The sequence below is a fragment of the Siphateles boraxobius genome, unplaced genomic scaffold (assembly GCF_051911475.1).
Source record: "Siphateles boraxobius isolate OS27281-9 unplaced genomic scaffold, OSU_SipBor_1 77, whole genome shotgun sequence".
Classification (NCBI taxonomy): Eukaryota; Metazoa; Chordata; class Actinopteri; order Cypriniformes; family Leuciscidae; genus Siphateles; species Siphateles boraxobius.
In genome coordinates this window covers 1224081-1242111 of record NW_027509205.1, presented here as the reverse complement: position 1 = coordinate 1242111, position 18031 = coordinate 1224081, and the positions used below count along the sequence as shown (strand labels likewise).

The 18031-nt window shown below is 39.1% G+C and overlaps 16 non-coding genes across 16 annotated transcripts; 10 read left to right on the top strand and 6 right to left on the bottom strand.

Annotated features, from left to right (window-relative positions):
* Positions 1-314: 314 nt before the first annotated feature.
* trnae-uuc (transfer RNA glutamic acid (anticodon UUC)) lies at positions 315-386 on the top strand. Its single transcript has one exon. It is a non-coding gene; the product is annotated as a tRNA-Glu (tRNA).
* Positions 387-505: 119 nt separating this feature from the next.
* Positions 506-592, top strand: trnay-gua (transfer RNA tyrosine (anticodon GUA)). The gene is given in 2 exon segments: positions 506-542; positions 557-592. It is a non-coding gene; the product is annotated as a tRNA-Tyr (tRNA).
* A 115-nt stretch (positions 593-707) lies between these two features.
* On the bottom strand, positions 708-779 carry trnae-cuc (transfer RNA glutamic acid (anticodon CUC)). Its single transcript has one exon. It is a non-coding gene; the product is annotated as a tRNA-Glu (tRNA).
* Positions 780-4073: 3294 nt separating this feature from the next.
* On the top strand, positions 4074-4145 carry trnae-uuc (transfer RNA glutamic acid (anticodon UUC)). Its single transcript has one exon. It is a non-coding gene; the product is annotated as a tRNA-Glu (tRNA).
* Positions 4146-4264: 119 nt separating this feature from the next.
* On the top strand, positions 4265-4351 carry trnay-gua (transfer RNA tyrosine (anticodon GUA)). Its single transcript is given in 2 exon segments — positions 4265-4301; positions 4316-4351. It is a non-coding gene; the product is annotated as a tRNA-Tyr (tRNA).
* A 115-nt stretch (positions 4352-4466) lies between these two features.
* Positions 4467-4538, bottom strand: trnae-cuc (transfer RNA glutamic acid (anticodon CUC)). Its single transcript has one exon. It is a non-coding gene; the product is annotated as a tRNA-Glu (tRNA).
* Positions 4539-7042: 2504 nt separating this feature from the next.
* trnay-gua (transfer RNA tyrosine (anticodon GUA)) lies at positions 7043-7129 on the top strand. Its single transcript is given in 2 exon segments — positions 7043-7079; positions 7094-7129. It is a non-coding gene; the product is annotated as a tRNA-Tyr (tRNA).
* Positions 7130-7244: 115 nt separating this feature from the next.
* On the bottom strand, positions 7245-7316 carry trnae-cuc (transfer RNA glutamic acid (anticodon CUC)). The gene has a single exon. It is a non-coding gene; the product is annotated as a tRNA-Glu (tRNA).
* Positions 7317-9822: 2506 nt separating this feature from the next.
* trnay-gua (transfer RNA tyrosine (anticodon GUA)) lies at positions 9823-9909 on the top strand. The gene is given in 2 exon segments: positions 9823-9859; positions 9874-9909. It is a non-coding gene; the product is annotated as a tRNA-Tyr (tRNA).
* A 115-nt stretch (positions 9910-10024) lies between these two features.
* trnae-cuc (transfer RNA glutamic acid (anticodon CUC)) lies at positions 10025-10096 on the bottom strand. Its single transcript has one exon. It is a non-coding gene; the product is annotated as a tRNA-Glu (tRNA).
* Positions 10097-11814: 1718 nt separating this feature from the next.
* trnae-uuc (transfer RNA glutamic acid (anticodon UUC)) lies at positions 11815-11887 on the top strand. The gene has a single exon. It is a non-coding gene; the product is annotated as a tRNA-Glu (tRNA).
* Positions 11888-12006: 119 nt separating this feature from the next.
* On the top strand, positions 12007-12093 carry trnay-gua (transfer RNA tyrosine (anticodon GUA)). The gene is given in 2 exon segments: positions 12007-12043; positions 12058-12093. It is a non-coding gene; the product is annotated as a tRNA-Tyr (tRNA).
* Positions 12094-12208: 115 nt separating this feature from the next.
* trnae-cuc (transfer RNA glutamic acid (anticodon CUC)) lies at positions 12209-12280 on the bottom strand. Its single transcript has one exon. It is a non-coding gene; the product is annotated as a tRNA-Glu (tRNA).
* Positions 12281-15576: 3296 nt separating this feature from the next.
* trnae-uuc (transfer RNA glutamic acid (anticodon UUC)) lies at positions 15577-15648 on the top strand. The gene has a single exon. It is a non-coding gene; the product is annotated as a tRNA-Glu (tRNA).
* Positions 15649-15767: 119 nt separating this feature from the next.
* Positions 15768-15854, top strand: trnay-gua (transfer RNA tyrosine (anticodon GUA)). Its single transcript is given in 2 exon segments — positions 15768-15804; positions 15819-15854. It is a non-coding gene; the product is annotated as a tRNA-Tyr (tRNA).
* Positions 15855-15969: 115 nt separating this feature from the next.
* Positions 15970-16041, bottom strand: trnae-cuc (transfer RNA glutamic acid (anticodon CUC)). The gene has a single exon. It is a non-coding gene; the product is annotated as a tRNA-Glu (tRNA).
* Between the last annotated feature and the right edge of the window lie 1990 nt (positions 16042-18031).

The following is an 18031-nucleotide window of genomic DNA, read 5'->3' as shown; positions in this document are numbered from 1 at the left end:
TATTAAAAATTGACAGTCCAACAATAGGCTGCTTTGTCAGTAGGATAACGGTTACCATACAATACTATGCGTCTTTTAAAATGCATTGCATGAGTACTGTCACAAGGACATTGCTTTACGACCAGTTTGTACTGTCTATTATACCATCGCAAGAATGGGAGGAAACTGAGCCCCTCATGAGGCAAATGAGAGCTCCCTCTGTTGAGCCTGATGAAATTGAATTCAGTAAACAATCCCTTCGGATCATTCCCATGTTCTTAAAGGGGACGGTCACACACTAGAAGTAAAAGGGTCTGCTCCAGGCATAAGGAAGATCCCATATGGTCTAGCGGTCAGGATTCCTGGTTTTCACCCAGGCGGCCCGGGTTCGACTCCCGGTATGGGAAGATCGGGTTGTCTTTGCATCACTTAATCGAAACAACCAGCATGTATGTCTGTAGCAGTTTTAGCCAGTGGCGGAGATTCAGCAACCTGATATGTTGAGATTCTGTCCCCAATCAGTGTGCCTTCGATAGCTCAGCTGGAAGAGCGGAGGACTGTAGGTGGCAAGTTGGCAATCCTTAGGTCGCTGGTTCAACTCCGGCTCGAAGGAGTTCTTTTTCACACATAAACTTTTCCTTGGCCCTGCTTCTCGACGAGGGTGTTAGCGCTTGAGTTCGTATTTCGCCATTTTACAATCACGGCCGCCGGTGGTGGGCAAAAACTCATTCCCTGACCGGGAATCGAACCCGGGCCGCGGCGGTGAGAGCGCCGAATCCTAACCACTAGACCACCAGGGAAAGTCTGCTGACGACTTGCCCTCAAGCCTGGCTGTGGCCTTTACCCGATTTTGCAGCAAGACCACTAATACTTGTATTTTACTCCAGGAGAGGAGACGTCACCGACCCTGGCAAACTGACAAACTGTCACAGACTCTGTAGGAATATCCTAACAACACCACAACTTGCCATGAAAACAAAAACAATAAGATCGCCAACCTGCATCTCGAAGGTTTTTAAAGCAGTTTTTTGCAGACGTCTGTGGCCCTGGATCCCAGTTCTTCCACTGAGAAACTGTCACAGGCTCTGTAGTAATATCCTAACAACACCACAACTTAACATGTATTTTATTTTATTTCCTTTATTTTTCCAGGAAGGTCCCATTGAGATTAAAAGAAATCCCTTCCTCCAGGGAGTCCTGGCCAAGATGGCCACACTACAAATCACACACAAACACATATAAAACATTCCAGAAAGTCAGGGCACAACATTCATCATAAATCAAGTAAAACAACAGCATGATTCAATCATTGTATGCTGCAGTAAAAATTTTTAATACATTCAAAGGAGGAATTGTTTCAGGAGGGACAGTAGCTTGAAATTCATTCCACAGCCATGGAGCATAGTAGGAGAAAGATGATTTACCATGCTCTGAATGTACCCTAGGTACTACTAATTTAATCCCATTAGATGATCTAGTGCTATAGTTCTTTCTACATAAACATAGAAGACTAGTAATGTAATTTGGAAGTCTACCCATCAATGTCTTTACAATAAATTCTAACATATGGGATTTCCTTCTTTGATATAAAGAGGACCAACCCAAATAGTTGTGCAGCAAACAATGATGAGTACGTGAACAAGAATTTGTTATAAAACGCAGTGCAGCATGATAAACGCCATCCAGCCTTTTCAATAAATATTTAGACGCATGCATGTAAACAACATCACCATAGTCTAAAATAGGTAAAATAGTACTCTGTATTATTCTCTTTCTAGCTATAAAGGAAAAACATTTTTTTTCCCGAAAAAGAAAACCCAGTCTTGGTTTAAGCCTTTTCACCAAGTAATTAATGTGAACATCAAAGGCTAACTTCTCATCGAGCCATATTCCTACATATTTATAAGTTGGTACTCTTTCTATATGTAAACCCTCAATAGTCAGAATAGGCATAACAGTAGACATAGAACGGCTACGTGTAAAAAGAATATACTTCGTTTTATTTACATTTAAAACTAATTTTAGTTTCAACAAAGTAAGCTGAAAAGTATAAAAAGAATCCTTAAGAATTTCAATAGCCTGAGACACAGAGGATGCAGTGGAGTAAATAATTGTATCGTCAGCATAAAAATGTAGCTTTGCGGATTGTATTCTCTGCCCCAATTCATTAATAAAAATAGAAAAAAGAAATGGTGCCAATAAAGAACCTTGCGGGACACCCTTCCTGACTATTACCATGGATGAGGTGTAATTATCTACAGCAACACATTGAGTTCTATCCGATAAATAATTTTTAAACCAACTCACAGCCGAATTATCGAGGCCAACACTTTTAAGCCTCCGTAACAGTAAAACATGATCCACTAAGTCAAACGCTTTTGTCAAATAAAAAAATAAGGCAGCACAATGTTGTCTATTATCGAGAGCAGTAATTAAATCATGTAGTAGCTGTTATCGTACTATGGCCCGCTCTAAATCCTGACTGAAATGCGTTGTAAATATCATGACTAAGTAGATATTCTTTCATTTGATCATTTATAATAGATTCAAAAACTTTTGCTAAAACCGGTAATTTAGAAATCGGACGATAATTATTCAAATCGGAAGGATCGCCTCCTTTTAATAAAGGCATAACCATAGCCGATTTCCAAGATGGTGGAATTACATTAGTGGATAGACTCAAATTAAAAATCGATGCAATAGGTTCGGCAATAATATCTGCTGACAATTTTTAAAAAATTGGTTCAATTTGGTCAGACCCACCTGATTTCTTACAGTCTAAATTTCGGAGTAGTTTACGAACTTGGGACGGCAATACAGGGGCAAAAGAAAATAAATCTGATTCACTATTAGTCAACTCATCAGTTCTCTGTTCATCAAGGACCAAGGAATTGTCTGTTATCAAACCAGCTGAAATAAAATTACTATTAAACGTATTAACAATATCAGCCTTGTCTGTAATCAATCTTTGATTCAATTTTAAAACTTTTGGAAGATTAGTGGATGTATTTGATCCTATAAAAGATTTCGTTAATTTCCAAAATTTAGAAGGACAATTCATGTTATCATTAATCAGGTTTAAATAATACTGACTCTTCGAACTTTATATTAATTTTGTACACTTATTTCGTAATAATCTATATTGAGACCAGTCCTCCTCACCATTTGTTTTCTTTGCTTTAGACCAAGCCACGTTTCTTTGCTTAATAAGATTAGAGACGGATTGATTGAACCAAATATTATTTCTACCTCTCACCCGAAATCTACGTAAAGGAGCATGTTTATCACAAATTTCTAGAAAGATAGATTTGAAATAATCCCAAGCATCAACCACATCAGGTATAATTGAAACCAACTGTAAATCACTATTATATAGATCATGCAAAAAAGCCTGTACATTAAAATTTTTAAATTGACGTTTAAGATTTGAATTGAGAATTGAGATCCCCAACATGTGAGGCCTCCATCTTGAAGGTTTTTGTAGCAGGCCCCTCATCTGACCCCTTCCTGATGTTGGGTCCAGGTCTGTTAATAGCATGAGAAAAAGTAGATGTCATCACAGGCCTCTGCCCAGTCGAAAACCAACAGGTGGCGTGTAAGCTCACGGACACCTGATCAGGGGGCCAGTGATGCAATGGATAAAGCGTCTGACTACGGATCAGAAGATTCTAGGTTCGACTCCCGGCTGGCTCGCTCTGCCTCGTTTACTATGCTGTCAGCCCTTAGCCGTTTTATTAACCCATAGTTTTTGTTATTATTATTATTGGATTGATTGAGAAATATTAAAAATTGACAGTCCAACAATAGGCTGCTTTGTCAGTAGGATAACGGTTACCATACAATACTATGCGTCTTTTAAAATGCATTGCATGAGTACTGTCACAAGGACATTGCTTTACGACCAGTTTGTACTGTCTATTATACCATCGCAAGAATGGGAGGAAACTGAGCCCCTCATGAGGCAAATGAGAGCTCCCTCTGTTGAGCCTGATGAAATTGAATTCAGTAAACAATCCCTTCGGATCATTCCCATGTTCTTAAAGGGGACGGTCACACACTAGAAGTAAAAGGGTCTGCTCCAGGCATAAGGAAGATCCCATATGGTCTAGCGGTCAGGATTCCTGGTTTTCACCCAGGCGGCCCGGGTTCGACTCCCGGTATGGGAAGATCGGGTTGTCTTTGCATCACTTAATCGAAACAACCAGCATGTATGTCTGTAGCAGTTTTAGCCAGTGGCGGAGATTCAGCAACCTGATATGTTGAGATTCTGTCCCCAATCAGTGTGCCTTCGATAGCTCAGCTGGAAGAGCGGAGGACTGTAGGTGGCAAGTTGGCAATCCTTAGGTCGCTGGTTCAACTCCGGCTCGAAGGAGTTCTTTTTCACACATAAACTTTTCCTTGGCCCTGCTTCTCGACGAGGGTGTTAGCGCTTGAGTTCGTATTTCGCCATTTTACAATCACGGCCGCCGGTGGTGGGCAAAAACTCATTCCCTGACCGGGAATCGAACCCGGGCCGCGGCGGTGAGAGCGCCGAATCCTAACCACTAGACCACCAGGGAAAGTCTGCTGACGACTTGCCCTCAAGCCTGGCTGTGGCCTTTACCCGATTTTGCAGCAAGACCACTAATACTTGTATTTTACTCCAGGAGAGGAGACGTCACCGACCCTGGCAAACTGACAAACTGTCACAGACTCTGTAGGAATATCCTAACAACACCACAACTTGCCATGAAAACAAAAACAATAAGATCGCCAACCTGCATCTCGAAGGTTTTTAAAGCAGTTTTTTGCAGACGTCTGTGGCCCTGGATCCCAGTTCTTCCACTGAGAAACTGTCACAGGCTCTGTAGTAATATCCTAACAACACCACAACTTAACATGTATTTTATTTTATTTCCTTTATTTTTCCAGGAAGGTCCCATTGAGATTAAAAGAAATCCCTTCCTCCAGGGAGTCCTGGCCAAGATGGCCACACTACAAATCACACACAAACACATATAAAACATTCCAGAAAGTCAGGGCACAACATTCATCATAAATCAAGTAAAACAACAGCATGATTCAATCATTGTATGCTGCAGTAAAAATTTTTAATACATTCAAAGGAGGAATTGTTTCAGGAGGGACAGTAGCTTGAAATTCATTCCACAGCCATGGAGCATAGTAGGAGAAAGATGATTTACCATGCTCTGAATGTACCCTAGGTACTACTAATTTAATCCCATTAGATGATCTAGTGCTATAGTTCTTTCTACATAAACATAGAAGACTAGTAATGTAATTTGGAAGTCTACCCATCAATGTCTTTACAATAAATTCTAACATATGGGATTTCCTTCTTTGATATAAAGAGGACCAACCCAAATAGTTGTGCAGCAAACAATGATGAGTACGTGAACAAGAATTTGTTATAAAACGCAGTGCAGCATGATAAACGCCATCCAGCCTTTTCAATAAATATTTAGACGCATGCATGTAAACAACATCACCATAGTCTAAAATAGGTAAAATAGTACTCTGTATTATTCTCTTTCTAGCTATAAAGGAAAAACATTTTTTTTCCCGAAAAAGAAAACCCAGTCTTGGTTTAAGCCTTTTCACCAAGTAATTAATGTGAACATCAAAGGCTAACTTCTCATCGAGCCATATTCCTACATATTTATAAGTTGGTACTCTTTCTATATGTAAACCCTCAATAGTCAGAATAGGCATAACAGTAGACATAGAACGGCTACGTGTAAAAAGAATATACTTCGTTTTATTTACATTTAAAACTAATTTTAGTTTCAACAAAGTAAGCTGAAAAGTATAAAAAGAATCCTTAAGAATTTCAATAGCCTGAGACACAGAGGATGCAGTGGAGTAAATAATTGTATCGTCAGCATAAAAATGTAGCTTTGCGGATTGTATTCTCTGCCCCAATTCATTAATAAAAATAGAAAAAAGAAATGGTGCCAATAAAGAACCTTGCGGGACACCCTTCCTGACTATTACCATGGATGAGGTGTAATTATCTACAGCAACACATTGAGTTCTATCCGATAAATAATTTTTAAACCAACTCACAGCCGAATTATCGAGGCCAACACTTTTAAGCCTCCGTAACAGTAAAACATGATCCACTAAGTCAAACGCTTTTGTCAAATAAAAAAATAAGGCAGCACAATGTTGTCTATTATCGAGAGCAGTAATTAAATCATGTAGTAGCTGTTATCGTACTATGGCCCGCTCTAAATCCTGACTGAAATGCGTTGTAAATATCATGACTAAGTAGATATTCTTTCATTTGATCATTTATAATAGATTCAAAAACTTTTGCTAAAACCGGTAATTTAGAAATCGGACGATAATTATTCAAATCGGAAGGATCGCCTCCTTTTAATAAAGGCATAACCATAGCCGATTTCCAAGATGGTGGAATTACATTAGTGGATAGACTCAAATTAAAAATCGATGCAATAGGTTCGGCAATAATATCTGCTGACAATTTTTAAAAAATTGGTTCAATTTGGTCAGACCCACCTGATTTCTTACAGTCTAAATTTCGGAGTAGTTTACGAACTTGGGACGGCAATACAGGGGCAAAAGAAAATAAATCTGATTCACTATTAGTCAACTCATCAGTTCTCTGTTCATCAAGGACCAAGGAATTGTCTGTTATCAAACCAGCTGAAATAAAATTACTATTAAACGTATTAACAATATCAGCCTTGTCTGTAATCAATCTTTGATTCAATTTTAAAACTTTTGGAAGATTAGTGGATGTATTTGATCCTATAAAAGATTTCGTTAATTTCCAAAATTTAGAAGGACAATTCATGTTATCATTAATCAGGTTTAAATAATACTGACTCTTCGAACTTTATATTAATTTTGTACACTTATTTCGTAATAATCTATATTGAGACCAGTCCTCCTCACCATTTGTTTTCTTTGCTTTAGACCAAGCCACGTTTCTTTGCTTAATAAGATTAGAGACGGATTGATTGAACCAAATATTATTTCTACCTCTCACCCGAAATCAGCAACCTGATATGTTGAGGTTCTGTCCCCAATCAGTGTGCCTTCGATAGCTCAGTTGGAAGAGCGGAGGACTGTAGGTGGCAAGTTGGCAATCCTTAGGTCGCTGGTTCAACTCCGGCTCGAAGGAGTTCTTTTTCACACATAAACTTTTCCTTGGCCCTGCTTCTCGACGAGGGTGTTAGCGCTTGAGTTCGTATTTCGCCATTTTACAATCACGGCCGCCGGTGGTGGGCAAAAACTCATTCCCTGACCGGGAATCGAACCCGGGCCGCGGCGGTGAGAGCGCCGAATCCTAACCACTAGACCACCAGGGAAAGTCTGCTGACGACTTGCCCTCAAGCCTGGCTGTGGCCTTTACCCGATTTTGCAGCAAGACCACTAATACTTGTATTTTACTCCAGGAGAGGAGACGTCACCGACCCTGGCAAACTGACAAACTGTCACAGACTCTGTAGGAATATCCTAACAACACCACAACTTGCCATGAAAACAAAAACAATAAGATCGCCAACCTGCATCTCGAAGGTTTTTAAAGCAGTTTTTTGCAGACGTCTGTGGCCCGGGATCCCAGTTCTTCCACTGAGAAACTGTCACAGGCTCTGTAGTAATATCCTAACAACACCACAACTTAACATGTATTTTATTTTATTTCCTTTATTTTTCCAGGAAGGTCCCATTGAGATTAAAAGAAATCCCTTCCTCCAGGGAGTCCTGGCCAAGATGGCCACACTACAAATCACACACAAACACATATAAAACATTCCAGAAAGTCAGGGCACAACATTCATCATAAATCAAGTAAAACAACAGCATGATTCAATCATTGTATGCTGCAGTAAAAATTTTTAATACATTCAAAGGAGGAATTGTTTCAGGAGGGACAGTAGCTTGAAATTCATTCCACAGCCATGGAGCATAGTAGGAGAAAGATGATTTACCATGCTCTGAATGTACCCTAGGTACTACTAATTTAATCCCATTAGATGATCTAGTGCTATAGTTCTTTCTACATAAACATAGAAGACTAGTAATGTAATTTGGAAGTCTACCCATCAATGTCTTTACAATAAATTCTAACATATGGGATTTCCTTCTTTGATATAAAGAGGACCAACCCAAATAGTTGTGCAGCAAACAATGATGAGTACGTGAACAAGAATTTGTTATAAAACGCAGTGCAGCATGATAAACGCCATCCAGCCTTTTCAATAAATATGTAGACGCATGCATGTAAACAACATCACCATAGTCTAAAATAGGTAAAATAGTACTCTGTATTATTCTCTTTCTAGCTATAAAGGAAAAACATTTTTTTTCCCGAAAAAGAAAACCCAGTCTTGGTTTAAGCCTTTTCACCAAGTAATTAATGTGAACATCAAAGGCTAACTTCTCATCGAGCCATATTCCTACATATTTATAAGTTGGTACTCTTTCTATATGTAAACCCTCAATAGTCAGAATAGGCATAACAGTAGACATAGAACGGCTACGTGTAAAAAGAATATACTTCGTTTTATTTACATTTAAAACTAATTTTAGTTTCAACAAAGTAAGCTGAAAAGTATAAAAAGAATCCTTAAGAATTTCAATAGCCTGAGACACAGAGGATGCAGTGGAGTAAATAATTGTATCGTCAGCATAAAAATGTAGCTTTGCGGATTGTATTCTCTGCCCCAATTCATTAATAAAAATAGAAAAAAGAAATGGTGCCAATAAAGAACCTTGCGGGACACCCTTCCTGACTATTACCATGGATGAGGTGTAATTATCTACAGCAACACATTGAGTTCTATCCGATAAATAATTTTTAAACCAACTCACAGCCGAATTATCGAGGCCAACACTTTTAAGCCTCCGTAACAGTAAAACATGATCCACTAAGTCAAACGCTTTTGTCAAATAAAAAAATAAGGCAGCACAATGTTGTCTATTATCGAGAGCAGTAATTAAATCATGTAGTAGCTGTTATCGTACTATGGCCCGCTCTAAATCCTGACTGAAATGCGTTGTAAATATCATGACTAAGTAGATATTCTTTCATTTGATCATTTATAATAGATTCAAAAACTTTTGCTAAAACCGGTAATTTAGAAATCGGACGATAATTATTCAAATCGGAAGGATCGCCTCCTTTTAATAAAGGCATAACCATAGCCGATTTCCAAGATGGTGGAATTACATTAGTGGATTGAGACTCAAATTAAAAATCGATGCAATAGGTTCGGCAATAATATCTGCTGACAATTTTTAAAAAATTGGTTCAATTTGGTCAGACCCACCTGATTTCTTACAGTCTAAATTTCGGAGTAGTTTACGAACTTGGGACGGCAATACAGGGGCAAAAGAAAATAAATCTGATTCACTATTAGTCAACTCATCAGTTCTCTGTTCATCAAGGACCAAGGAATTGTCTGTTATCAAACCAGCTGAAATAAAATTACTATTAAACGTATTAACAATATCAGCCTTGTCTGTAATCAATCTTTGATTCAATTTTAAAACTTTTGGAAGATTAGTGGATGTATTTGATCCTATAAAAGATTTCGTTAATTTCCAAAATTTAGAAGGACAATTCATGTTATCATTAATCAGGTTTAAATAATACTGACTCTTCGAACTTTATATTAATTTTGTACACTTATTTCGTAATAATCTATATTGAGACCAGTCCTCCTCACCATTTGTTTTCTTTGCTTTAGACCAAGCCACGTTTCTTTGCTTAATAAGATTAGAGACGGATTGATTGAACCAAATATTATTTCTACCTCTCACCCGAAATCAGCAACCTGATATGTTGAGGTTCTGTCCCCAATCAGTGTGCCTTCGATAGCTCAGTTGGAAGAGCGGAGGACTGTAGGTGGCAAGTTGGCAATCCTTAGGTCGCTGGTTCAACTCCGGCTCGAAGGAGTTCTTTTTCACACATAAACTTTTCCTTGGCCCTGCTTCTCGACGAGGGTGTTAGCGCTTGAGTTCGTATTTCGCCATTTTACAATCACGGCCGCCGGTGGTGGGCAAAAACTCATTCCCTGACCGGGAATCGAACCCGGGCCGCGGCGGTGAGAGCGCCGAATCCTAACCACTAGACCACCAGGGAAAGTCTGCTGACGACTTGCCCTCAAGCCTGGCTGTGGCCTTTACCCGATTTTGCAGCAAGACCACTAATACTTGTATTTTACTCCAGGAGAGGAGACGTCACCGACCCTGGCAAACTGACAAACTGTCACAGACTCTGTAGGAATATCCTAACAACACCACAACTTGCCATGAAAACAAAAACAATAAGATCGCCAACCTGCATCTCGAAGGTTTTTAAAGCAGTTTTTTGCAGACGTCTGTGGCCCTGGATCCCAGTTCTTCCACTGAGAAACTGTCACAGGCTCTGTAGTAATATCCTAACAACACCACAACTTAACATGTATTTTATTTTATTTCCTTTATTTTTCCAGGAAGGTCCCATTGAGATTAAAAGAAATCCCTTCCTCCAGGGAGTCCTGGCCAAGATGGCCACACTACAAATCACACACAAACACATATAAAACATTCCAGAAAGTCAGGGCACAACATTCATCATAAATCAAGTAAAACAACAGCATGATTCAATCATTGTATGCTGCAGTAAAAATTTTTAATACATTCAAAGGAGGAATTGTTTCAGGAGGGACAGTAGCTTGAAATTCATTCCACAGCCATGGAGCATAGTAGGAGAAAGATGATTTACCATGCTCTGAATGTACCCTAGGTACTACTAATTTAATCCCATTAGATGATCTAGTGCTATAGTTCTTTCTACATAAACATAGAAGACTAGTAATGTAATTTGGAAGTCTACCCATCAATGTCTTTACAATAAATTCTAACATATGGGATTTCCTTCTTTGATATAAAGAGGACCAACCCAAATAGTTGTGCAGCAAACAATGATGAGTACGTGAACAAGAATTTGTTATAAAACGCAGTGCAGCATGATTCTACTCTTAGAAATCTACGTAAAGGAGCATGTTTATCACAAATTTCTAGAAAGATAGATTTGAAATAATCCCAAGCATCAACCACATCAGGTATAATTGAAACCAACTGTAAATCACTATTATATAGATCATGCAAAAAAGCCTGTACATTAAAATTTTTAAATTGACGTTTAAGATTTGAATTGAGAATTGAGATCCCCAACATGTGAGGCCTCCATCTTGAAGGTTTTTGTAGCAGGCCCCTCATCTGACCCCTTCCTGATGTTGGGTCCAGGTCTGTTAATAGCATGAGAAAAAGTAGATGTCATCACAGGCCTCTGCCCAGTCGAAAACCAACAGGTGGCGTGTAAGCTCACGGACACCTGATCAGGGGGCCAGTGGTGCAATGGATAAAGCGTCTGACTACGGATCAGAAGATTCTAGGTTCGACTCCTGGCTGGCTCGCTCTGCCTCGTTTACTATGCTGTCAGCCCTTAGCCGTTTTATTAACCCATAGTTTTTGTTATTATTATTATTGGATTGATTGAGAAATATTAAAAATTGACAGTCCAACAATAGGCTGCTTTGTCAGTAGGATAACGGTTACCATACAATACTATGCGTCTTTTAAAATGCATTGCATGAGTACTGTCACAAGGACATTGCTTTACGACCAGTTTGTACTGTCTATTATACCGTCGCAAGAATGGGAGGAAACTGAGCCCCTCATGAGGCAAATGAGAGCTCCCTCTGTTGAGCCTGATGAAATTGAATTCAGTAAACAATCCCTTCGGATCATTCCCATGTTCTTAAAGGGGACGGTCACACACTAGAAGTAAAAGGTCTGCTCCAGGCATAAGGAAGATCCCATATGGTCTAGCGGTCAGGATTCCTGGTTTTCACCCAGGCGGCCCGGGTTTCGACTCCCGATATGGGAAGATCGGGTTGTCTTTGCACCACTTAATCGAAACAACCAGCATGTATGTCTGTAGCAGTTTTAGCCAGTGGCGGAGATTCAGCAACCTGATATGTTGAGGTTCTGTCCCCAATCAGTGTGCCTTCGATAGCTCAGCTGGAAGAGCGGAGGACTGTAGGTGGCAAGTTGGCAATCCTTAGGTCGCTGGTTCAACTCCGGCTCGAAGGAGTTCTTTTTCACACATAAACTTTTCCTTGGCCCTGCTTCTCGACGAGGGTGTTAGCGCTTGAGTTCGTATTTCGCCATTTTACAATCACGGCCGCCGGTGGTGGGCAAAAACTCATTCCCTGACCGGGAATCGAACCCGGGCCGCGGCGGTGAGAGCGCCGAATCCTAACCACTAGACCACCAGGGAAAGTCTGCTGACGACTTGCCCTCAAGCCTGGCTGTGGCCTTTACCCGATTTTGCAGCAAGACCACTAATACTTGTATTTTACTCCAGGAGAGGAGACGTCACCGACCCTGGCAAACTGACAAACTGTCACAGACTCTGTAGGAATATCCTAACAACACCACAACTTGCCATGAAAACAAAAACAATAAGATCGCCAACCTGCATCTCGAAGGTTTTTAAAGCAGTTTTTTGCAGACGTCTGTGGCCCTGGATCCCAGTTCTTCCACTGAGAAACTGTCACAGGCTCTGTAGTAATATCCTAACAACACCACAACTTAACATGTATTTTATTTTATTTCCTTTATTTTTCCAGGAAGGTCCCATTGAGATTAAAAGAAATCCCTTCCTCCAGGGAGTCCTGGCCAAGATGGCCACACTACAAATCACACACAAACACATATAAAACATTCCAGAAAGTCAGGGCACAACATTCATCATAAATCAAGTAAAACAACAGCATGATTCAATCATTGTATGCTGCAGTAAAAATTTTTAATACATTCAAAGGAGGAATTGTTTCAGGAGGGACAGTAGCTTGAAATTCATTCCACAGCCATGGAGCATAGTAGGAGAAAGATGATTTACCATGCTCTGAATGTACCCTAGGTACTACTAATTTAATCCCATTAGATGATCTAGTGCTATAGTTCTTTCTACATAAACATAGAAGACTAGTAATGTAATTTGGAAGTCTACCCATCAATGTCTTTAGAATAAATTCTAACATATGGGATTTCCTTCTTTGATATAAAGAGGACCAACCCAAATAGTTGTGCAGCAAACAATGATGAGTACGTGAACAAGAATTTGTTATAAAACGCAGTGCAGCATGATAAACGCCATCCAGCCTTTTCAATAAATATGTAGACGCATGCATGTAAACAACATCACCATAGTCTAAAATAGGTAAAATAGTACTCTGTATTATTCTCTTTCTAGCTATAAAGGAAAAACATTTTTTTTCCCGAAAAAGAAAACCCAGTCTTGGTTTAAGCCTTTTCACCAAGTAATTAATGTGAACATCAAAGGCTAACTTCTCATCGAGCCATATTCCTACATATTTATAAGTTGGTACTCTTTCTATATGTAAACCCTCAATAGTCAGAATAGGCATAACAGTAGACATAGAACGGCTACGTGTAAAAAGAATATACTTCGTTTTATTTACATTTAAAACTAATTTTAGTTTCAACAAAGTAAGCTGAAAAGTATAAAAAGAATCCTTAAGAATTTCAATAGCCTGAGACACAGAGGATGCAGTGGAGTAAATAATTGTATCGTCAGCATAAAAATGTAGCTTTGCGGATTGTATTCTCTGCCCCAATTCATTAATAAAAATAGAAAAAAGAAATGGTGCCAATAAAGAACCTTGCGGGACACCCTTCCTGACTATTACCATGGATGAGGTGTAATTATCTACAGCAACACATTGAGTTCTATCCGATAAATAATTTTTAAACCAACTCACAGCCGAATTATCGAGGCCAACACTTTTAAGCCTCCGTAACAGTAAAACATGATCCACTAAGTCAAACGCTTTTGTCAAATAAAAAAATAAGGCAGCACAATGTTGTCTATTATCGAGAGCAGTAATTAAATCATGTAGTAGCTGTTATCGTACTATGGCCCGCTCTAAATCCTGACTGAAATGCGTTGTAAATATCATGACTAAGTAGATATTCTTTCATTTGATCATTTATAATAGATTCAAAAACTTTTGCTAAAACCGGTAATTTAGAAATCGGACGATAATTATTCAAATCGGAAGGATCGCCTCCTTTTAATAAAGGCATAACCATAGCCGATTTCCAAGATGGTGGAATTACATTAGTGGATTGAGACTCAAATTAAAAATCGATGCAATAGGTTCGGCAATAATATCTGCTGACAATTTTTAAAAAATTGGTTCAATTTGGTCAGACCCACCTGATTTCTTACAGTCTAAATTTCGGAGTAGTTTACGAACTTGGGACGGCAATACAGGGGCAAAAGAAAATAAATCTGATTCACTATTAGTCAACTCATCAGTTCTCTGTTCATCAAGGACCAAGGAATTGTCTGTTATCAAACCAGCTGAAATAAAATTACTATTAAACGTATTAACAATATCAGCCTTGTCTGTAATCAATCTTTGATTCAATTTTAAAACTTTTGGAAGATTAGTGGATGTATTTGATCCTATAAAAGATTTCGTTAATTTCCAAAATTTAGAAGGACAATTCATGTTATCATTAATCAGGTTTAAATAATACTGACTCTTCGAACTTTATATTAATTTTGTACACTTATTTCGTAATAATCTATATTGAGACCAGTCCTCCTCACCATTTGTTTTCTTTGCTTTAGACCAAGCCACGTTTCTTTGCTTAATAAGATTAGAGACGGATTGATTGAACCAAATATTATTTCTACCTCTCACCCGAAATCTACGTAAAGGAGCATGTTTATCACAAATTTCTAGAAAGATAGATTTGAAATAATCCCAAGCATCAACCACATCAGGTATAATTGAAACCAACTGTAAATCACTATTATATAGATCATGCAAAAAAGCCTGTACATTAAAATTTTTAAATTGACGTTTAAGATTTGAATTGAGAATTGAGATCCCCAACATGTGAGGCCTCCATCTTGAAGGTTTTTGTAGCAGGCCCCTCATCTGACCCCTTCCTGATGTTGGGTCCAGGTCTGTTAATAGCATGAGAAAAAGTAGATGTCATCACAGGCCTCTGCCCAGTCGAAAACCAACAGGTGGCGTGTAAGCTCACGGACACCTGATCAGGGGGCCAGTGGTGCAATGGATAAAGCGTCTGACTACGGATCAGAAGATTCTAGGTTCGACTCCTGGCTGGCTCGCTCTGCCTCGTTTACTATGCTGTCAGCCCTTAGCCGTTTTATTAACCCATAGTTTTTGTTATTATTATTATTGGATTGATTGAGAAATATTAAAAATTGACAGTCCAACAATAGGCTGCTTTGTCAGTAGGATAACGGTTACCATACAATACTATGCGTCTTTTAAAATGCATTGCATGAGTACTGTCACAAGGACATTGCTTTACGACCAGTTTGTACTGTCTATTATACCATCGCAAGAATGGGAGGAAACTGAGCCCCTCATGAGGCAAATGAGAGCTCCCTCTGTTGAGCCTGATGAAATTGAATTCAGTAAACAATCCCTTCGGATCATTCCCATGTTCTTAAAGGGGACGGTCACACACTAGAAGTAAAAGGGTCTGCTCCAGGCATAAGGAAGATCCCATATGGTCTAGCGGTCAGGATTCCTGGTTTTCACCCAGGCGGCCCGGGTTCGACTCCCGGTATGGGAAGATCGGGTTGTCTTTGCACCACTTAATCGAAACAACCAGCATGTATGTCTGTAGCAGTTTTAGCCAGTGGCGGAGATTCAGCAACCTGATATGTTGAGGTTCTGTCCCCAATCAGTGTGCCTTCGATAGCTCAGCTGGAAGAGCGGAGGACTGTAGGTGGCAAGTTGGCAATCCTTAGGTCGCTGGTTCAACTCCGGCTCGAAGGAGTTCTTTTTCACACATAAACTTTTCCTTGGCCCTGCTTCTCGACGAGGGTGTTAGCGCTTGAGTTCGTATTTCGCCATTTTACAATCACGGCCGCCGGTGGTGGGCAAAAACTCATTCCCTGACCGGGAATCGAACCCGGGCCGCGGCGGTGAGAGCGCCGAATCCTAACCACTAGACCACCAGGGAAAGTCTGCTGACGACTTGCCCTCAAGCCTGGCTGTGGCCTTTACCCGATTTTGCAGCAAGACCACTAATACTTGTATTTTACTCCAGGAGAGGAGACGTCACCGACCCTGGCAAACTGACAAACTGTCACAGACTCTGTAGGAATATCCTAACAACACCACAACTTGCCATGAAAACAAAAACAATAAGATCGCCAACCTGCATCTCGAAGGTTTTTAAAGCAGTTTTTTGCAGACGTCTGTGGCCCTGGATCCCAGTTCTTCCACTGAGAAACTGTCACAGGCTCTGTAGTAATATCCTAACAACACCACAACTTAACATGTATTTTATTTTATTTCCTTTATTTTTCCAGGAAGGTCCCATTGAGATTAAAAGAAATCCCTTCCTCCAGGGAGTCCTGGCCAAGATGGCCACACTACAAATCACACACAAACACATATAAAACATTCCAGAAAGTCAGGGCACAACATTCATCATAAATCAAGTAAAACAACAGCATGATTCAATCATTGTATGCTGCAGTAAAAATTTTTAATACATTCAAAGGAGGAATTGTTTCAGGAGGGACAGTAGCTTCAAATTCATTCCACAGCCATGGAGCATAGTAGGAGAAAGATGATTTACCATGCTCTGAATGTACCCTAGGTACTACTAATTTAATCCCATTAGATGATCTAGTGCTATAGTTCTTTCTACATAAACATAGAAGACTAGTAATGTAATTTGGAAGTCTACCCATCAATGTCTTTACAATAAATTCTAACATATGGGATTTCCTTCTTTGATATAAAGAGGGCCAACCCAAATAGTTGTGCAGCAAACAATGATGAGTACGTGAACAAGAATTTGTTATAAAACGCAGTGCAGCATGATAAACGCCATCCAGCCTTTTCAATAAATATGTAGACGCATGCATGTAAACAACATCACCATAGTCTAAAATAGGTAAAATAGTACTCTGTATTATTCTCTTTCTAGCTATAAAGGAAAAACATTTTTTTTCCCGAAAAAGAAAACCCAGTCTTGGTTTAAGCCTTTTCACCAAGTAATTAATGTGAACATCAAAGGCTAACTTCTCATCGAGCCATATTCCTACATATTTATAAGTTGGTACTCTTTCTATATGTAAACCCTCAATAGTCAGAATAGGCATAACAGTAGACATAGAACGGCTACGTGTAAAAAGAATATACTTCGTTTTATTTACATTTAAAACTAATTTTAGTTTCAACAAAGTAAGCTGAAAAGTATAAAAAGAATCCTTAAGAATTTCAATAGCCTGAGACACAGAGGATGCAGTGGAGTAAATAATTGTATCGTCAGCATAAAAATGTAGCTTTGCGGATTGTATTCTCTGCCCCAATTCATTAATAAAAATAGAAAAAAGAAATGGTGCCAATAAAGAACCTTGCGGGACACCCTTCCTGACTATTACCATGGATGAGGTGTAATTATCTACAGCAACACATTGAGTTCTATCCGATAAATAATTTTTAAACCAACTCACAGCCGAATTATCGAGGCCAACACTTTTAAGCCTCCGTAACAGTAAAACATGATCCACTAAGTCAAACGCTTTTGTCAAATAAAAAAATAAGGCAGCACAATGTTGTCTATTATCGAGAGCAGTAATTAAATCATGTAGTAGCTGTTATCGTACTATGGCCCGCTCTAAATCCTGACTGAAATGCGTTGTAAATATCATGACTAAGTAGATATTCTTTCATTTGATCATTTATAATAGATTCAAAAACTTTTGCTAAAACCGGTAATTTAGAAATCGGACGATAATTATTCAAATCGGAAGGATCGCCTCCTTTTAATAAAGGCATAACCATAGCCGATTTCCAAGATGGTGGAATTACATTAGTGGATTGAGACTCAAATTAAAAATCGATGCAATAGGTTCGGCAATAATATCTGCTGACAATTTTTAAAAAATTGGTTCAATTTGGTCAGACCCACCTGATTTCTTACAGTCTAAATTTCG